At 35.7% G+C, this 21,900-nt stretch overlaps 1 protein-coding gene across 1 annotated transcript in view; it reads left to right on the forward strand.

Annotated features, from left to right (window-relative positions):
* The first annotated feature begins 5,570 nt into the window (after nt 1–5,570).
* The window catches only part of LOC146003795 (acyl-CoA Delta-9 desaturase-like), a 143,274-nt gene continuing 126,944 nt past the window's right edge, over nt 5,571–21,900 (forward strand). Inside the window, exon 1 of the mRNA XM_083142213.1 lies at nt 5,571–5,684. The gene's annotated coding sequence lies outside the window, so the exon portion shown is untranslated. The remainder of the gene's footprint in view (nt 5,685–21,900) is intronic.

Here is a 21,900-nt window from a genome sequence, read left to right on the forward strand (position 1 = left end):
TAGAACATTCTCCGTCTTGCCTCGATAATTGTCTATCTCCTTAAATCATCGTCACATTATTCAAAAAGCCAAAAACCTGATTTTATCTATTGTAAAATAAAAAAATTCCTGGGGGGGAGTCGAGCCACCTCAACCCCAGCTTGGATACGTGCTATTAACAATAACAGGGTTATAGAACATTCTCCATCTTGTCTCGATAATTATTCCTCCCAAATTATCATCACATTATTCAAGAAGAAAAAATCCTAGTTTTATCTAGTGTAAACAGAAAAAATTCCTAAAGGGGGGCTCGAGCCTCCTGATTCCCACCTTGGATACGTGCTATTGACAATAATAGGGTTATAGAACACTCTCCGTTTTGTCTCGATAATTATTTCTCTCAGATTTATAAATTTATTATCTTCACATTATTCAAGACGCCAAAAATCTAATTTTATCTAGTGTAAATTGAAAAATTTCCTGAGGGAGGGGGGGGGCTCGAGCCATTAACTATAACAGGGGTATAAAACATGCTCCGTCTTGCCTCGATAATTATTTCTCTCCTTACATTATTTTCACATTATTTAAGAAGCCAAAAACCTAATTTTATCTAACGTAAACTGAAAAATTTCCTGGGTAGAGGGTCTAGCCCCCTGTGCCTTGGATATGTGCTATTATCAATAACAGGGTTACGGAACATTCTCCGTCTTGCCTCGATAATTATTTCTCTCCTTAAATTATTGTTACATTATTTTATTTCACACCACAAGAAATCAAAAACCTCTTTTTATCTAGTGTAAACCCAAAACTTTCGGGGGGGGGCTCGAGCCCCCTAAGCCCCCCCTCTGGATACGTGCCTGGGCACACACACTGATAACTATAACTATGTATTATAAAGTATATGCACATAACACTTGATTACACTTCCCATGCACTCCTGTTTAGGGAAAACTGTTTACACGAAGTTGCAGCTGGTGTTACAACAACGCGCCACTAATGAAACGTAGCCACGTTAGGCTTACGGTATCCATAATTGTCCGCGACGGTTTCTGGCTGTGTCCCGAGTGGCTTCTCTACGCACACTGGCTGGAAGTAACAACCGCGCTAAAATGGCGGCAACTAGACACCGCGCTCAGAATGAATTAGCCAATGGGAGTGCAGGTTACTTAAAGCATTTGATATACACAAATAAACAATTGAAGCTCTATGCAATATAAAATATATATAAAGAAAGAATAAACATGGTTACTTTTATAGATAAATCTCCAACAGCATCCATGACGTCATAGTCACCCGGAGAAGTCTTCCACGGAGATGTTGCTTCAATTTGTGAAACAGGTGGAAGTCGCTTAGGGCAAGGTCTGGTGAGTATGGGGGGTGATCCACCAGCATCTTGAATAGCTTCCATCGCAAGACCTGACCTGATGCAGCAGCCACCAAACCAAAAAAATTAAGATCTTCCTCCCCTCCCCTCCCACCAATCTTCAATGATGTCGCACCCTGGCCCACCTGCATGGACTCCCTGTCACCTTTGAACTCAAGGTACTCTGTAGTAGAATATGTTGTGGCGGATTGTCCTAAATGTTGTAGCAATCCCTCTTGAATTTCTTTCAGTTTTATAGTTTTCATTAACGATGACAGCACAAACTTAACATTTCTTTCATTTTCACCATTTTCCTACAGATGCTTTAGTTCGACAACCTGTGAACACTTAGATGCATGTTAGAGCGTCATGTATTTTTGCATACAATCATAATAAGGTATCTGCTTTCTAGGAATGTTTAACTTATGCTGCTATAAGCGGGAAAAGGGTGCAGCATTAGAGGATGCTGAACGTCCCTCGTACACACTCACCCATCCACACGCAGGCACGTAGCCAGGGGGAGGGCTAAGGGGGCTGAAGCCCCGCGAAATGCTATAAATATCTAATTTAAATCGTGTATAGTGGTAATTAGTGGTAAAAATACGTATAACCTGGCTCCTCTAATATACTACATACGTAAACTTTATGAGCAAAATTTGACCCTAACTTTTAAAGTATTTTTTTTAACGGAATGTGTAAAAGTTAATGACAAAATACATTAACTATGATTTTCAGTACACTGACTGTACAAAATGTAAGAAAAATCATGGACAACACTTATGTTGGATATTCACTCTCATACGATGGAACGAGTAGCATAGTCTCTCCATTTATATATTATTATTATTATTATTATTAACAATAAATTAGGATTAATATTGGTTTATTTTTAATAACTTATATGTAATAGTTATTATTGTAAATGACAATTTTAACCGTGGTAATAATTATTATTGTTATTATTATTTGTACTAATCAAGTATTATCAGTGGCCTGCCCCTCTACAAATATTTCTGGCGACGCCTGTGCTGATAAGGGATGAGTCCCACCCGAAATAAAATTCTGGCTACGGGCCTGCTCACACGTGTGTGTGTGTGTGTGTGTGCGTGTGTGTGCGCATGGACAGAGAAAGAGAGGGGGTTATCGATTTTCACATAGAAACATTTGGAGGATTTACGAAATGCAAACTATCTTGGCCTGTCACAGTAGAAGGGGACAGTGTGACAGCAAGCGATTAAACAAACGTTGTCAAAGGTTTCAGTATTACTCAGAAGTTACTTTTTAAAAGGAACAACTCTTACTTGGTTCAAAATGTACAGTACTCAGTTTCAAAAGTAACTCAGTTACAGCTCCTGGTAATTGAAAAGTAACTGTAAGTTACATTTACAATTACTTTCCTGCAAACAAATTACACACAATCAATGATCACCAATTCTAATAAAATAAATATATGGAGACTGACATGTGTTTTATTTATGTTTCTGGCATAGTCACCGATTTTAGAGGAGTTAGGCACTTTTCTGGGGGGGAGGGGGAGCATGGTGTTTTCTGGTTCTTCTTTAGCATCTCCACCGAATTTTCAGAAGGTATTTTTTTAAACTTTGTCCTGCATATGACATAATGTACACGTAAAATCCACGTAAGTGAGACAGTAGTGAGTGTTCCAATATGCAGATGTAAAACGCCTTAAAGCCCAACAGAAAAAAAAGTTAAAAACTCTAAATAAATTTATTATTTATGAATTGTGCAAGAAAGAAAGCGATATTACAAAATGAGCATTTCTGTAAACGATGTCGTGTGATAATTTGAGATATTTTTGGCATCTGCATAGAGAAGAAACACTACCGGAAAGATCTTACATATCAGTTTCCAGGATAATTTCACGTCATCGGACCACAGCACGTAATTAGTTCAACCGTTCGAGTTCCAACAAGAACAACCTCGGCGGTGGAGACACATACTGGTTCGGATCTCACTTTAAACTGCAGGTCCCGTCCCGATTAGCCTTTCTGTGCATAAAGTGGACTCAAAACAAAAACACAATTCAAACAACCTTGGTGCAGATGCTCGTGTGGGATAAACCCACTGAGCTCTGTACACATGGCACGCTCGACGTAATGCTTGAAAAAAGCGTTCTCACTTCCGTGACAAATCTTATACAATAGCTATTAAAAAAACAGTATGAACTTGATATGACTTTCGTATGGCGAGCTAAGGAGAAAAAAAGAAGAAGAAAAAATTAAGGGCGCTGCAAAGTGTACTTTTTTTTCAACTTTCTTTTTACCGACCCCCCTTTAAGCCTCTCGTTGACAGATGCAAGATGCTGCTATTCAAAGAATGTAGTTTTTAGAAGCTAAACGCAAAAAGCTTCTTTCGTCTACATTATCTCCCTATCTAGTTACCTCCTGATCTGTGCACGTGGAAAGCTTTATAAGGAAGTAACGACCGTTTAAAATTAACGATCAGGGCCGGTCCTAGGTGGGTGTGGGGCCTGGGGCATACATAATACGTGGGACCTCTAACGAAAATTTTCCAGAACTATGAAAAAAAAAAATCAGATATTTTTGTTTCTTAGTCTGAAGTGCAGGTGTTCAAAAAAACTACAATATAAGCAATATTACACTTAATAAGAAATTAATTTATATATTTCATATTATTGCCTAAAAGCAATAAACATTTCTAAACTATTGTTTATTTTCACTTCCGATGTGCCACTGCTACGACGTTCATAATAATTAGTTACAAAACTGGGTGTGTTCAATATTAAACTATTATTTTACGTATCAAAGTTGCAAATTTTTAACCATATCCAATAACATTCTCTGAACCTATTTTCTTTCTCCTTTACTTTTCATTCAATTTTGACGCTGCAGTGAATTTACTTTGATACATACAAAATAATAATTTCGCTTCATGATTTCATTCTATAATTAAACTAATATTGCATATTAACTATTTTTGATTGAAACACAGAGTGATTCAAAAGAAATATTGACACTATATGGAAAATACAAAGTGCACTACTCACTGCCTACGTTTACTTCATTGATTAAATGATATTGAATCCACCCATGTTTGCATAGACTGTCGCACACTAAACGTACTGTATAACACACTAAACACGAATAAATGTGTGTCATTGCAGCAAACTTTCCTCCTTTAAGCAAATTTTCTAGTTCCCATGTAGTATTAACATTTTCTTAATCACAAGATTTTTATGTAGTACTTTGTTTAGAATATGATTTCAATAATTTTGATATTTTAAGTACGTCAAAACAATCCGTTAAGTCGTGAAAAATCAGATTATTGCTTAATTGGAAGCATAAGCGTTCTATAAAGCGTAACAAACAATTGTTATCTGGCGCGGGGCACCCTGAAGCACGCGGCCTCGGGCGAATGCCCTAGTTGCCCCCCCCCCCCCCCCTAGAGCTGGCTCTGAAAGCGATGTAACGAACATATCAGTTCATGAATTGTACATCTTTTTAAAAACCTATTTTGTGAGTGTTGCTTTTTTATTGGTAGTACAAATTTAAGTGGTATGTGACCTGTTCTAAAATAGAATGGCCCATATGCATGTATATGAAAAAATATGGAGCTTTGTACCTCCCTCTCAAATCATAAAGTTTCTAACGCCACTGCTTATACTACTTCAAACACCACGTTTCGAGCCGACCTCCGTAGCGGAGTGGTTAGCACAAATTAGCCAAAAGTGGCAGAAAAACGAAGTAGTCTGACAATCATTTTGCCATATTTTCAAGCATTTAAAGTTATTTATATTAGAGATACTGAGCCAAAAGGGAGGGGGATATGACACCCACCAACAACCCTTGCGCACGCCACTGACGACGTCCCCCTCCCCTATTTTCTGAGTGCGCCACATTTGCTTCAGTTCTAAATTACACAGAGACGTTCACATTTACGATATGAAATGTGGTTTAAAGTTCTGTAGAATTTTGTTATCTACGGCAGTTCCCTTTCTTACATTAATATTCTCCAGCTAAACAGAAACGCTTCAAAGGAACCAGCTGTGGTGAATTTCAGTGTGAGTTTGCAACTCTGGTTCGGGTCTGAAAACGTGGCAACAGCGATGCAGTAAAGGCGAGAGAGGACGAAAGCGAAAGGAAGATACTACGTAGGAGGAATTTCCCGAAGCGGCGAGTGGATTACGTCACTAAGTGTGGGCAAGATGAATCCGTCACGAAAGAGTTCGTTCGTCACTTAGCGGGGAAGGAAACCAAACTCATGTTTGGCGACGAAAGCAAGACTGATCAATACGTGGTTCTTTATATTTGGGTGGAGGATTCGTTTCGTGGGGCACAACATCGTCAGTGGCGTTGCAAAGGTATTTTCAGGTGGATTCTTCTTGTTAGTTCTGCTTTGGTGATCATGATATCCCCTCTCTCTCTCTGTTTAAACCTATCTTTCTCCCACTATTTCCCTCTCCTTTTCGTGTGTACAGGCCAGGGTGGGGGGAGAAAGTTCTTAATCTTCAAACCCCCTCCCCCACAAACATATGTGCATATTATACCATATACATATTTGTAATGTTATTAAAACTAAAAATAAACTACTCAATAAAATATATTATTATTATTATTATTAATAATAATAATAATAATAATAGTTACATAAAGGAAATTAATTTGTTACTTTTATACATAGCAGATATTGCAAAGAAGCTAATTTCCTTACTAACTTGCTTAAAGATATTAAATAAAATCTGAAATAGTTCAAATGGTTTTATTATGTGTAAGTTTTTGTTTAGTTTGTGCTTTATGTGAATATAAATCAATTAGATTTCATAGTTATTATTATTTTGCATTCTTGTTTCACTTTTATTGTGCTAACGATCTCTTGAGAGAGAATGCATTCAATACTCACAACTACACTAATGTGTGTGTTTTCGATAATATTCTTAGTAAAGTGTATTTGAAATTAAAAGTAAATTGCTTATCTTTTGTTTGTTATAACAAAAACTCTCCCCCCGGAAAGTTTTGGTGGGGGAGATTTTTGAGGCGAAGATTGTTGGTGGGGGAAATCCCCCCGTCCCCCCCAGAATTTCGCACCCTGGTACAGGCACGTAGCTAGAGGCTGAAATCCTACAAATATCTAATTTAAGTAGTGTATAATGGTAATTAATTTTACTTCCTTAACAGGATTAAATATCTTGTATAATTAGTTGTAATATTCTGTAGGGTTTCTAGCCCCCCCCCAAACTTTTACGACTTAGACGGCGGCTGCTGATAAGGGATGAGCCCCTTTCCCCCGAAATAAAATTATGGCTACGGGCCTGCTTGTGTATATCTCTTTCCATGGGGATAACTTGGGACTTAACTTTGGGGGAGAGAAGGGGACCATAATCAAAATTGAGGCTTAAATTTGGGGAGGGGAGACAAAAGTTTTATATCCCATAAAAGTAGAGTCCAAGGCAATTTTCCTAATGAACGGTTACATTTGCGAAATCGTAGAAATTACCCATTACTTTCCGCCTCAGGTCCGAGAAAGTTAACAAAAGTGCTATTAACTTGTAAACTTTAGTTAACATGAAAATTTGGGAGGCAAGCGCCAACCCCTTGCCCTTGCCCGAGACAAGTTACGCCAATGTTTTTTCCCCTGTTCCTCCTCTCTCTCTCTCTCTCTCTCTCTACTCAACCTTCATCCGTTTCTCTTTCATTTCTTTCTCTCCCTCTCTTACTTCCTCTGTTATTATTCTCAAATCTTTTTTATTCTCCATTCTGTTTCTTCCTCTGTATTCACTTTTCTCTTTCTGTCTCTGTTAATTCTGTGTGTATGTACCAGTGGCGTATACTGAGTCCAAGGTCTGGGCTCTCTCACTATGTCACATGATCCTAGGCTATGAATAGAAATAAGTTTACCAACTCATAAGAAATCAGGTTGCCAACTCATAAGAAATCGGGTTGCCAACTCAAAAGAAATCAGGTTGCCAACTCACAAGAAATCAGGTTGCCAACTCATAGGAAATCGGGTTGCCAACTCATAGGAAATCAGGTTGCCAACTCACAAGAAATCAGGTTGCCAACTCATAAGAAATCAGGTTGCCAACTCCAGAATCACCATCATCATCATCTCACTGATATAAATAATTTTATTTACAATTTCTGATCGATTTTTCTCCTGTATTTTATTCTCTAGACTTCAGGCTTCGCAGATAGCCTAGCAAGCCTAGAATATACGCTCCTGGTATGTACTTATTTCCCTTCCTCTATCTCTTACTTTATATCTCACTTTATCGGATTCATCTCTCTCTCTCTCTCTCTCTCTCTCTCTCTCTCTCTCTTTCTTTTTAATCCTTCTCTCTTCCTCCATTCGGTGTTCCTTTCTGTCTTTATCTTCTGTTTTTGTTGCTTTCTCTGTTTAGCTCCTTTCTATCGCTTCATATCATTTTCTACTTCGTACATTCTCTCTCTCTCTCGCTCTCTTTCTCTTTTTCCTCTCGCCCTTTTTATTTTTCTTCACGGATATGTCTTTATTTTCATCTCTCTCCAGGGTGCGAAATTACGTGTGTGTGTGTGTGTGTGTGTGTGTGTGTGTGTGTGTGTATATATATATATATATATATATATATAATGTTATTTAATATAAAAAATACTAAATATTTAAAATTCACAATTATTAAATACATACAAAGGAATTAACAGGCGCGTCGCCTGAATAATGTTCGCATGAGCACATGAACACTCATGCATATGTCTTAAATTACGTACATATTAAATGCACACACACATACGTATATTTATTCGAAAAAATACTATGTTTGATGTACGAGCATATACACACAATTTACTCTGACACTTCTTTCACGTCTGATAACTTCTCTAGATAGTTGGTAACGCTGACTCCAACGGTGTTCCACGGAGGGCGTTGAACACAATTGCTATGCGTGTTGCATAGAGCTGACAGCTAAGGGACCGTTGGCCATTATACCCCGAAGATGTTCACTTCGCTGTGCGAACACTGATGCAAGCGGAAATACTTCTTACATTCGGCACCAGAGTGCAGCATATACAAGGCATGTCTAGGGGGACTCGAAAATGTCTGTGCTACATAGTTGCAAACTTTAGCGAGAATTCGCTAAACCTGGCGGATTTTAAGGGGGAGGGGGACAATTTCCCCATGGTCCTTCTTGTATTACTTCAAATATAGCGTGATTTGGGGGGGGGGGATTGTTGAAAATAAATTGAACTGTTATACTCACTTTTTCAATTGAAGATGAAGTTACAAGGGATAGGAGTAAATCCTCATTCAGTACAAAAACATTATTGTGAACACTCGTATGCGAACCGCACGCGACGCCACTGGGAATTAATTGACTTATTCTTGAGATATTTATAAAGTAGCAAACTAATTCCTTTACTAACTGGTTAACTGGTTTTTCTTTCTATTAATATAAATCAATTACATTTCATAGTTATGCTGTCTTACTTCCTTGTTTTACTTTCATTGGGCGTATATTGTTATCAGTGTAGATTTGATAATGATATCTTGAAAAATAGAGAGCATTCAACACCCACAACCACACTATAGTTTGCGTGTGCTATTGATATTATCCTTAGTAAAGTATATTTGAAGTCAAAACTAGTTGCTTATCTCTTTCTGTTACAAAAACTCTCTCCCCCCGGAAATATTTGGTTGTGGGGATTTTTTAGACCAAGATTGTTGGTGGTGGAAATCCCCCCCTGTCTCCCCATGATTTCGTATCCTGCTGTTTCCTCTTCTCTTCTCTTCCTGTTTAGTTCTTTCTATCGCTGCATATCAATTTCGTGTTCTTTTTTTTTTCACTTAAGCCCTCTGCGCATGTGTGACTTTTCCTCTTTAATGAACGAGACTGAATCTTTCTCATGTAGGCTCAGTGTGGGAATTTAACTTTCTTTGGAGAGAGGGGAAGTGTGCAAAGATACTGACTCTTCTTGGATCAGATAATGCCACGTCCCTCGCGTGAGCATCTGCCAGCTTAGCACAGGGGGGAGACAATGAGATACCTCGGGGCACAGATCAGGGTTACTAACGCTACAAAATATATGGAAAGAAACAACAGATTTAACCCACTACTGAGGGTACAATTCGTACTATATTCTTGATTAATTATGTACAAATATTAATTCACTTTGAAGTCTTTTCATACAGTAATTTTCTTGCCCTTTTATTTTTATTAATTATGTCCAATCTTTTTTGGTCTTCTTCTTAATATGGCATCTTCTTCTTATAATTAATATGGCATCTTCTTCTAATAATTAATATGGCATCTTCTTCTTATGGCTTCTTCTTCATATAATCAATAAGGCATCTTCTTCTTATGGCTTCTTCTTCATATAATCAGTAAGACATCTTCTTCTTCTTATAATCGCTAATATTTCTTCTTCTATATATTTACATCTTTATTTCTCCTCCTTTCTTTGTTCTTTATTTACATCCTTTGTTTCGTTCCTTGGTTTTTCTGAGGAACATCTTATATCCATGCTGTCTGGATTATTCTTTGCCTGTGGATCATTAAATGAGCTTCCCTTTATATTTTTGTATACACTCCCTGGAACGGTATGTATATCTATGTGCTGCAACTTATCTCCTTCCTCGTTTCTTTGGCATACCAATTTGACGTAAATACCGATCTTTCGAATAAACAAATAGAAAGGGGTTAGTTAAAGATCGCCGCCTAGCCGGCGCTTAACCTTAACTTGGAGCTACAATGTATGCGCCTCCAAATGTGCTTGGGTGCTGCCGTTAAATGGCGCTACACCTGGGGAAATCAATCCAAAAGCCACACGAAACTCTCAGTTCGTGGGAACTGTGATAGACAGAGAATCGAAATTGCAATTCGACTTCTTTATTTTTGTATATTAATCGCTTATGTCATTACTGAATGATAATTCCCCTTGTCTCCTTATTTATATCCTGTTATTATTTTAAACTTATTTATTTATTTTCTCATAATTAGTATTAATATCTACAATCGTTATCTCATCACATCTGCTCTTTCCGTTGTCTCTATTTACAATCGTATAAGATCTCCTGGGTGGTGCCATCTCTTACCCACTTTCCAAACTAATTTATGCAGCATCTTTTATAACCGTTGTTCCTCTTGCATGCTGCCATCTATGGTCCTTTATTTCAAAGTAAAGCAACGCAGTTTGTGTACGTGACAATACACACGAGGCGCGTCCAGAAAATAAGTTTCTATGGCGTTCTATGTGGCGCTACAGTGCAAGAGGCTTAACCTGGCAGGGTTCCCGCCAAAACCTTCTCTGTCGTCTGCAGGACGTTGTTGCCACTGATTTCGGCGCAAGCGAGCAAACTTGGCGACAGGCCGGGCTGCGAGAGGTAATTTGGGGGTGCAAGCACAGATGTATCCACCACCAGAACACTAACGTCCTTGACAACGTGGCAACAAAGGACACGCGAAGGAAGCGGTGACCCCTGGTAGGCTTGAGAGTGTATTTTCAGCCATCCATCATAAACTTCCTCCGTTTTTAAGAAGGCCAGAGCGGCACACATGCGTACATGCAAACGGATTTCCTCATTCTGTCGATACTCGACCGAACCTAACCTAACCTAACCTAAGAGATCAAAGTCGTAATGACTAATGAGGTAAAACGAATAACCTAGCTGGGTGCTGGATAGCGCACCGTGTTCTAATGTCTGACATGTCAAGGCGAAGTTCAAGCGTTTTCCTTGAAGTGGTACGTTTTGTCGCGGAGCAAATAGGTATTTTGAAGTTATTAGTGCATCCTTCACAGGTTATCTGAGTGGTACGTTTTTTCGCTGGTACGTTTTGTCGGGACACCGTTTACAATGCGTTACTATGTAGAATATTTAGTACAATTGAATCGGCATATGCAAAAAGGTGATATGTGACATTTTTTTTTCAAAAATGAGATAATTACTGGATTGAACTCTGTTGGGGTAGATACACAACCTGTGTAAAAATGGAGCATGTGATGCAGTTCTTTCTGGGTGAGAGAGGGGGGTACAGATTCCGTGGTGGATGCAAAAAGGTGACATGTGCAGCACATATATCCTTTATGCACAGTTTATAGCTTGGTAGCCATGATGTCACGTGGTGTTTTTGGCGGTTCCTTACCAGTACGTGGCTGTGTAGTGGTGAAGGTGGTTCATTGTTAATGCTGTTAATTCTCCGCGTATTTCTGTCTGTCGATTGTGGACACCATGTTTCTAGTGAAGAAGAAGCTACAGTGTGCTGCAAGATAACGCTGAAAACTATTAATTACTACTTCCTTCCCAATACATGGACATTCCTTCCTACCATGTGATAGGGACTTCGGACAGATTAAAAGATTGGTCAGACGGGTGGACAGAATTTACGCTGTAGAACAATGTAGTGAGTTAATGTTAAAAGTGTCAAATACCAATCGTTTTTCTGTAATTCCAGTATGTAGGGAAAGTATCATAAATGTTGCATCATGGTGGACCAAATATTATAAGAAATCTTGTCTATTTGTTGAATCATATGGAAGACATATTTCAAAGACTGATAAGGTATCCTTCCAAGTTGGTAAATTCAATCACCTGTTTATAATGCCAGAATGAAGGGTAAGTTTATTGCAAAAATTTTTATTGAAGTGCTAGTGTCACATAAATTTGCATTGAAATCCCGTGGTGTTGATATTAATTTGCCAACTGAAGAAGCGTACAGTGAGAGGCTTCCAATTGACATAAAGGAAATGGAAGACTTCAATAAAGTGGTAAAAATGTTCCACAGATGGACTTCTACAACGAACACTTACAGTGGCCTACGACATCTAAAGAGAACAATAAGACAGATGAAATGGCAGACAGCGAGTAACATTTCATGTGTTAGCACAGAAACACTTCCATGAAAAAATGTTTGGAGTAATGTTTCATTACTTTATTGTCTCGCATTGTACATTACTCTAATGTGATGTTGGTACATTATTATATTGTATTTCATGACAAAATATTGTTTGTAATAAATATTATTGACGTAGTCTGATACGCATCCACTTATTGCATCATTTTAATTGTTTAATATGTTAAATATCTATGATGACGTAATTTGTTTTGTACATTTGGGTAGTCTGTTATGGTTATGGACTAACCTTAAAACATTTGATTATGGTTTGTGAGGTGAGCGATATTATGAATGTTGCTGGATGATGTTGGAGATTGAGTGAAAAAATGGCGTATTGGTTCAATAAGCAAGATTATTCGCTAGATTGAATCGAATGTTATGTGGATTTAATTGAAGGACTTGTGTAGTAAGATTAAGTAGTGTTTAGATTATTATCTATTGTGATAGAAAAGGACAAAAGTTGATTGATAATAATCAAATCTATTACAATTTAAGACGTTCAATATCCCTTTGGATTGTATTAGAGATGTGCTTTAACTGTCTCGTTTATTTATCATAATGGATCAAAAGGGAAGCAATATTGTTGAGGACGGACATAGTGCTATATGCAATAATACTATAACCAGTGATAATATTGATATAATATCATCTGATTCAAAACATGAAGAAAATGATGTAAATGATGTCATGGACATTTCACACAAAGTAAATGGGCCGAATAAAAGAAAGAACAATACAATACAAAATGAAATGGGTAACAAAAATTCTAGGATGGAACACACTACCAATCATGAAGAAAAAATATACCAGTATGACATAGGTGCCAACGAACCCTATTTAGTGATAATAGAAAGTAGAAACCAACAGTTAGGAAATTTGCATCCAGTTAAAGTTGGATATATGTTGATGGATAATAATGTGAAAGTAAAGTATGTAGATCAAAGTGGACGAAATAGAGTTCGAGCATTATTCAACACGTCACAAGAAGCTAATAACTTTGTGAAAAATAAAGTGTTATTAGACAAGTTAGGAGTAAATGCCAGAATTCCTAAATCTTTAGTGGAGAAGGAAGGCCTTGTGTTTGGAATACCCACAGAATTTGAAATGCAGTATTTGGAAAGCAGTATAGAAAGCCCAGTGCTAGTGACTAAGATGGAAAGAATGAAGAAGAAAATATGGCGGAATGATGGGTCATTTAAGCTTGAACCTACTCAAGTCTTATGTGTAACTTTTAAGGGGACAGTTTTACCACAATACATAGCAGTTGGAAAACAAATAGTTGAGGTAGTGCCACGTGTGAAACCAGTGTTGCAATGTAATAGATGTTTCAGATTTGCTCACACAGGTCAACAGTGCAAGGGTAAAAAATTGTGTTATAAATGTGGCCAAGATTATCACGAAGGAAACTGCGAAATGAGTGAAACATGTATAAATTGCAAAGGAGATCATAATGCTTGCAACAAAATGTGCTCAAAATATCAGGATGAAAAGCAAATTCAAATTATTATGGCCGAGAAAAACATCTCATACTATGAAGCAAAAGGTATTGTGACGGGAAATAATTCAAAAAATATATCATGTGAACAAAAAATTAAATTATTTAGGGATCAATTTCAACATGAAACTGTTCGAAGAAGCGGATTGGAATTCCCTCCCATCAAAAAGAGTTATGTGAATGAGAAGAATGCACCAACAAGTGATAGTTGCAAGGAGGGCAGAGAGAGTTATTGTGCGAGTTTTGTAACTCAAATGGCGGAACAAAAGAAAATAGCAAAAGAGAATAGTGTTCAAAAAATGAGAGTACAATACAGCAAAGTTGTTACATCACCTCCAAAGAAGATTATGAAAACGGCTACAAGACGTATTGTACAACTCCCACGGGAAAACAAAAAGGATGTGAACGTGGATTCTTCATCCTCATCAGACACAGAAAAGGAACAAATAAAATACAAATATCCAGTATATTTGAGAGAATCCCCTTATAGTAAGCAAGAACAAGATATGGACAATATAAATTGCAGAAGATATTCGGATCGTAAATCAGTTTCTTGTAGACAAAAGGAAATATATCAGTCATTGTTGGACCTTTTACCAGACATGATTGAATCAGTTCGTGATTTAAATGATTCCAGGAAGAAACAGAAGATTTTAATTTCAATGCAACAAATTATAGGAAAGATAATTGCAATATTATCAGAAAGTTAAACTTGTAGAAGAGGATCAATAGGTATGTCTTTTATAGTGCAATGGAATATAAATTCATTTACAGCTAGAAGATTAGAAGTATTACAAATTATAGATGAGCATCATCCAGGTATATTGAGTTTGTCCGAATTTCGTGGTAGACAGCATCAATATTATCAAATACCTCATTACGAGTTAATATCTAATTTACATACTAAAGATACAAGAGGTGTAGGTTTATATATACATGAAAGTATAAAATTTAAAAGAGTAACATTACCAGAATCATTAGGGTTGATAAAATTATTTAATGTAGAATTAATAGCAGTGAAAATTAAGATGAACACATTAGAGTGTACAATAGTTTCAATTTATATTCCATCGAGTTATAAATCTCAACATATTAAAGTCACACACTTTAATGAATTATTATATTATGTCCATGACAATGTCATTATCACAGGTGATATGAATGCTCATCATGAAGCATGGGGTTGTAATTATAGAGATGCATTAGGATGTAGTATTTTGGACTGGATTAGTGATCGATCATTACATTTCATGAACGATGGGTCAGCTACTCATTATCCATGGAATGGTAAATCACCAACAGCCATAGATTTAACTATTGTGTCAAATAATATAATAAATAAATTGTTTTGGGAAGTAGATTTTGTGAATAGGGGTAGTGATCATTTGCCAATTTTCATTACACTGTTAAATGATGCACACTCAGTACCTAAAATATATTCATTACCAATTAGAAGGTGGCAGGTTAAAAACATCGATTGGGAATTATATTCTATAATTTTGGACTCTTATATCTCAATGGAAGATATTAAACAGGAACAAAACATAACGTGTCAACGTTATTTACAATTAATAACATATGCAATGGATATTGTAGCTAAACGGAAGAAAATTAATAATAAAACCAACTTTCCTACTATAAGTTGGTGGAATGATGAGTGTCAAGATGCAAAAGAAGAAAGAATAAGATTGTCTGAAATATTTGCTGAACAACCTTTGCCAAATAATTGGATAAATTTAAAACAAGTAATTGCTAAAGCAAAACGTATCTTTAATAAAGCAAAAAGGCAAGCATGGGAAGAATTCTGTGAATCATTATCACCATCTGTTAAAACAAACACAATTTGGAAAAAAATAAATTTTCTTAAAAAAGGACATAAAATTAGAGTTTCACCTATAACAACAATTTGGCAAGAACATTTTGAAAAAAAGTTTACACCTAGTTATGTAAGAAATAAAATACCTGAGATTATAAATAATATAAGTTCCAGTGATGAAATTTATTCAAAAATAACATTGCAAGAATTAAGAGAAACTCTAAGTAATATAAAATCAACTGCTCCAGGATACGACGGAATAACGTATGAAATGATAGGACATCAATCGGACAATGCATTAAAAGTACTTGTAAATATTTATAATAATATTCTGAGAAGTGGAAATGTGCCACAAAACTGGAAAACACATCTGATACTACCTATACTTAAATCAACTAAAGATCCGAAAGAAGCTGAATCATATCGACCTATTACGTTGGCTCCTACAATTGAGAAGATATTTGAAAGATTATTATTAAAAAGATTAGAGTGGTATTTTGAGAAAGAACAATATTTTTATCCCTATCAGTTCGGTTTTAGGCTAAACAAGGGTTGTATTGATGCATTATCAACATTAACATTGCATGTTCAAAATGCAATGTATAAGAAACAATATACATTTGCTCACTTTATAGATATACAAGGTGCATATGATAGCGTTGATCCTCATATATTAATTGATATGTTAAATCAGACAAATACTCCGAAAATAATTATGAAGATAATATGGAACTTGATGATAAATAGGAAAATATTATTTTGGTTTCAGGACACACTTAGTGGGCCCCGTACCACTTCACAAGGATTACCTCAGGGAAGTCCACTGAGTCCATTATTATTTAATATATATATGAGAGGAATATTTCAATTTCATAATTCTACAATAAAAATAATTCAGTATGCAGACGACTTGTGTATATTAGGATCATTTTGTAATCCATATGAAGGTATTCAGAAAATAGAAAATAATTTTTATAAAGTGAAATGTTGGCTGGAGAGAATGAACTTTATCATATCACAGAACAAGTCAGCAGCTGTATGTTTTAATAACAAAAGTGAACATAAATATCCAAATACGTTGGCACAAATTGCTGGTATTCCATTTCAAAATAAAATAAAATATTTAGGAATTAATTTTGATAGAAAATTAATGTGGATGGATCATATAAGGTATTTACAAGCTAAAGGTGAAAAAATTTTCAACATGCTTAAAATTTTAGGAAATACTAATTGGGGTGCTCACCCAAGAATAATGCTTTTATTTTACAAAAACTTTTTTAGGCCTAAGCTCGAATACGGATGCAGTATATATGGAAATGCTACAGAAAGAATTCTATCTAAGATAGATAGTTTAGAAAGAAAAGTCTTGAGGAGATCATTGGGTCTCATGAATTCAGCTCCCAATGTAGGAGTTTATTTAGAATCCATAGAAAAACCTTTTAAGTATAGATGCAAATGGATTACAAATAAATTCGTTTTCAAGTGCTGGGAAACACAAGAACATCCAGTAAATAAACTTATGCAAGACCAATGGATTTTATATCAAGAGAACAAAATAAAGGGACAATATTCAACTTTCCTACAATGTAAAATAGAATTTCAAGATTTATTTTCTACAATAATAACGCATAGCAAACATCCAATTTATGAAATTTCATATGATCAAATACCGGTAAGGAATATTTCATTAACAAGTTATGAAAATATTCAATTATATTTACAAAATTGGGAGAATTATAGATTCATATACACAGATGCATCAAAAAATAAAGAAGAAGTAGGATGTGCTTTTATTGACTCTTCAAATGGAAATATTAAAAAGTTTAGACTACCTGGAGAGTGTTCTATTTTCTCGGCAGAAGCATATGGAATATATCGTGCATTGATGTACATTAATAATATTCCAGATAAAAGGATATTAATATTAACAGATGCTAAAAGTGTTTTGTACAGTGTGCAATCTTCATATAAAAAGTTATATAAGGCATCAGCGTTGGTACTTTACATAATAAGATTGTATGTTAAGTTAACTACAGAGGGAAGGACAATTCATTTTGCATATATACCAGCACATTCAGGGTTTCATTATAATGAACTGGCAGATAAAAATGCTAAAGAAGCAAGACTTATGGATCACAGAACGAATATATTATTATCATATACAGATATGTTACCAAGAGTTAAAAACAAAATTCAACAAGATTGGGAGATATGGGTCAAACAAAAAATTACATATATGGGTCATCCATATAAAAATGTACTAAATTTAAACAATAAGACTCCGTGGTTTTATACATTTAATATACCCAGAAAGTTTTTAGTTTTAATACTAAGATTGAGATCAGGTCACATACGTTTAAATCACCATTTATATAAAATTAATTTAGTAAATTCACCTATGTGCAAGTGCAATCTAGATCAGGAAGATGCTCATCATGTTATATTTCAATGTCCACTTTATACCACTCAAAGGGAGATGTTATTCAAGAATCTAATAAAGAAAGGAATACCTCTTCCAACTTCTTTATCCTGTTTAATATCGTCACCAGATGTAACAATTGTATTTATCATTTGTAGATTTTTTCATGATATTAATATAGACATATGAAAATTGTAAATATTCAAAATGTGTAACTTGAGATAGTCACCAGATATAACAATTGTATTTATTATCAATTTTAAATTTGTATGATAATGATGTAGATAAATTATGTATAAGAAAACTGTATATATTCAAAATTTGTAATTTGTGTAACAGTGTCATGCATGACATATTTTTAGGACACTTGGTGTAGAGCTGGTATAACAGCTAAAACCAATAAAGTATGAATGAATGAATGAATGATGTTGGAGGGTTGTACTGTGGGATCCAAGAGTATTACCGTGCAAATTGTCCATAACTATTTCCATTAATTTTTTTCTTATATCCTATGTGTTTTAAAGCAATGGATTTTTATGTATGCTGGTTCAGAAGTTGTCAACAGGTTGTTTTGAGTTTTCTTTTAATTCTTGAAGCTCTTATTGGGTCAAATAAAGTGCACGAACATGGTGATGGACAATTTGCACGATAATACTCATGGATCCCACTGTACGAGGTAGGCTTCGGAGTGAATTTTCATGGTGGTATCGTTTGGATTCTGTGTGAATAGCGTGTTGAATTGTTTGTTTTTCTAGTTTGAGATTTAATTAATTGAAGTTTGATTTGAGAATAATAGTTCTAGAGTTACAAGATTAAATCTCTCTATACATTTTACATTTGATATGTGAAAGAGAAAAGCGAAATAAAAACGCTTGTGATTTCCCAAGATGGCTCAGGATGTGAAGATTAATGAGGAAAATTTAATGCAAGCTATCCAGAGTGATATGAATGTGATTGTACCTGAACAGTTAGCGGAAATGGTAGTTAGTGATAAGACTTCTTTCAAAAGAGGTCAATCTAATGAAGAATGCACGGAACCTTAAGTGGAGAAAAACCCAAAAAATCCGAAAGTAAGTGCAAGTACAAAGGTTGGTGTTGCTAAATATAGAAATGAGGCATATGACATGTCTTTATATTATGAGGGACATCAAGGCCCATATATCGTGTTGGTGGACAGTACATTACCTGGATCACAGAGCTTGAATACGGTAAAATTAGGTTATAATTTGTGTAAGGAGAAGGTTGATGTTGAATTCGTTAAACAAAGTGGTTTGAAGCAGGCAAAATTGACATTTCGCACAGCATATGATGCAAATAAATTTGCTAAAAATGAATTCATCAAGGAAAAATACCATTTAGAAGCCAGAATTCCTAAAGGTCTTTTAGTGAGAGAAGGATTAATATATGGTGTACCTACCGACATCCCAGTAGACGAGATAATCGAAGACATTAGAGCTGAAGTTCCAATAATAGATGTAATAAGGATGAAGAAAACCTTTTTCAATGAAGAGGGGGAAGTAAGGCAAGAACCTACTAAACTGATTAGTGTAACATTTCAATCTCAACAGTTACCAAAAGAAGTGAAGTTGTGGAGACAAATATTTGAAGTGAAGCCAAAAGTAAGATCTGTGATTTTATGCAAGAAATGTTTCCGTTTCTCACACACACAAACACAGTGTAAATCCTCTCCCGTGTGTTATAGATGCGGTCAAGCGGAACATGGAATCTGCAATGCCAGTCCTAAATGTATTAATTGCAAAGGAAACCACTTATCTACCGATAAGTCATGTGTAAGATGGGAGCAAGAGAGAGAAATACAAAGGCTGATTGCTTATAACAACATCTCCTATCAAGATGCAAGGAAACAAGTACTTTTTGGAATTGATCCACGAAATGAACAGCGAACATATGCGACCTCTGCTAAAGACTTTCCTAAATTGCTAGAGATAAGAAAGGAATCAATAAACAAGGAAAGCCCTTGCACATCAGAAAGTCCTACTACGATCAGATTAAATTCTGTTACAGATTGGGAAAATAGAAGAAATGACACATATCTGAGTAACCTCTGTTGGAAGAAAGTGCCACCAGAATCTGACCGGTCTTATGAAAGTTTTAAAAAACAACACGGGGAAAATTTTAGACTGCATTCTGCTTCACAATTGAGGAAAACAATTAAACCTGTTTTGATAAAGGACAAAAATAAACACAAGGATCCACAAATTGCGTCAACATCATCAGCAGTGGCTAATACAAGTGAACCTGTGAGCACAACGTGTTCCTCTAAGGAACAGGATAGAAAATCAGATTCGATTGGACGCCGGACAACAGCGGAGAGTCCTTCTCAGAAAGAATCGCTAGTAAATCTGCTACATCTAATAGCTGAACTTACCACAACAATTTCAGTGAGTGATGATTTATTATATATTAGGAAAATAATCTTAAAATGTAATGAAATTTCTGCACAAATTTTAAAACTAATTCAAGACTTACAAGATTTCGGGGACACCCCTTAATTTAAAACAACAATGTGTTACCAGCAAAGAAAATACTTGCCATTAATAATACAATGGAATTTAAGATCCTTCTCTGCAAGGAAACTTCAATTAATTAAATTAATAGATGAGTGTCACCCGTTAATTATTTGCTTTAGTGAGGTATGGGGTTTAAAATCAGAAAATATTCATATTGCTCACTATCATAGTATATTAAATGATTATAATGAGCGAAATAAGGGTGTGGGAATTTTTGTTCATGAAAGTGTACCATTTCAACAAATTCAGTTTAATTCAACACATGATTTATTTTCCAAATATAATGTAGAAGTGGTCGGTATAAAAATTCAGTTAAACAACTTACTTTATAATATTATTAGCTTGTATATTCCATCTCATTATACTTCGCAACAAATACAGAGCTCTCATCTAAATTCTCTTATATCTGGCTTTCAACATCCCTTTATCTTAACAGGAGATTTTAATTGTCATAATACATTGTGGGGTGATCATAGAATTGATACTTTGGGAAAGACAGTTGAAGATTGGATGGATTATAATAACTTGACAGTTATAAATGATGGATCTCCAACACATGTTCCACCAAATGGAAATAATATGTCCTCTATTGATCTAACTTTAAAGTGTTCCCCTGTGCTTAGCACCACGCCATGAAGGCGTATAGGGGGTGTGGGGGTAACGCCCCACACTTTCTTGATCCGGTCGTGAGTGGGGGTGATGTGATCAGCATCACGCCTCTGACCGCCTTTACCCCCCAGGGTTTCCCCCAGGTACCCATGTTATTCGACGCTGGGTAGGCGCCGGGGCCGCTTCCACCGTTAGAAAAGTTCCCGGATTTGAACCGGCCGGGGATCGAACCCGGGACCTTTAGCATGGTAGTCAGACGCGTTACCGACTGAGCCACCGCGGCCACCATTGATCTAACTTTAAAACACTGATTATCAGATATTGATCTAACTTTAATATCTGATAATCAGTGTTTTGATTTTGTGTGGGAAATAGACTTTGATTTACGAACTAGTGATCATTTTCCATGTTTCATCACGCTAACATTATCTCAAAAATTTCCAAAATTAATAAAACAAAAAACAATTCGTAAGTGGAGCGTAAAGAGGGCAGATTGGATGAAATATAATTCAGTTTTAGACTTAAAATTTTCAGCTAAAGAATATCAAAACCCATATACTGTACAATATGAAAAATTTGTGGATATAATAACTCAAGTTATGGATTATGCCTGTCCCCGACTAAAACCGCAATATGATCGAAATTTTCCTAAAATAGATTGGTGGAATGAAGAATGTTTTCAAGCAAAAAGGAAGCGAATACAAGCATTGAAACAATTTGTAAGTGCTCCTTCACCTGCAACTTTGATAAATTTGAAACGAACTACTGCAAAATCTAGAAAAGTATATATAAAGGCTAAGAGATTTTCATGGCAAAAATATTGCGAAGAAATTAACCCTAAC

This window comes from Lepisma saccharinum, chromosome 20 (assembly GCF_977018435.1).
Source record: "Lepisma saccharinum chromosome 20, izLepSacc3.1, whole genome shotgun sequence".
In the NCBI taxonomy this organism is placed as follows: domain Eukaryota; kingdom Metazoa; phylum Arthropoda; class Insecta; order Zygentoma; family Lepismatidae; genus Lepisma; species Lepisma saccharinum.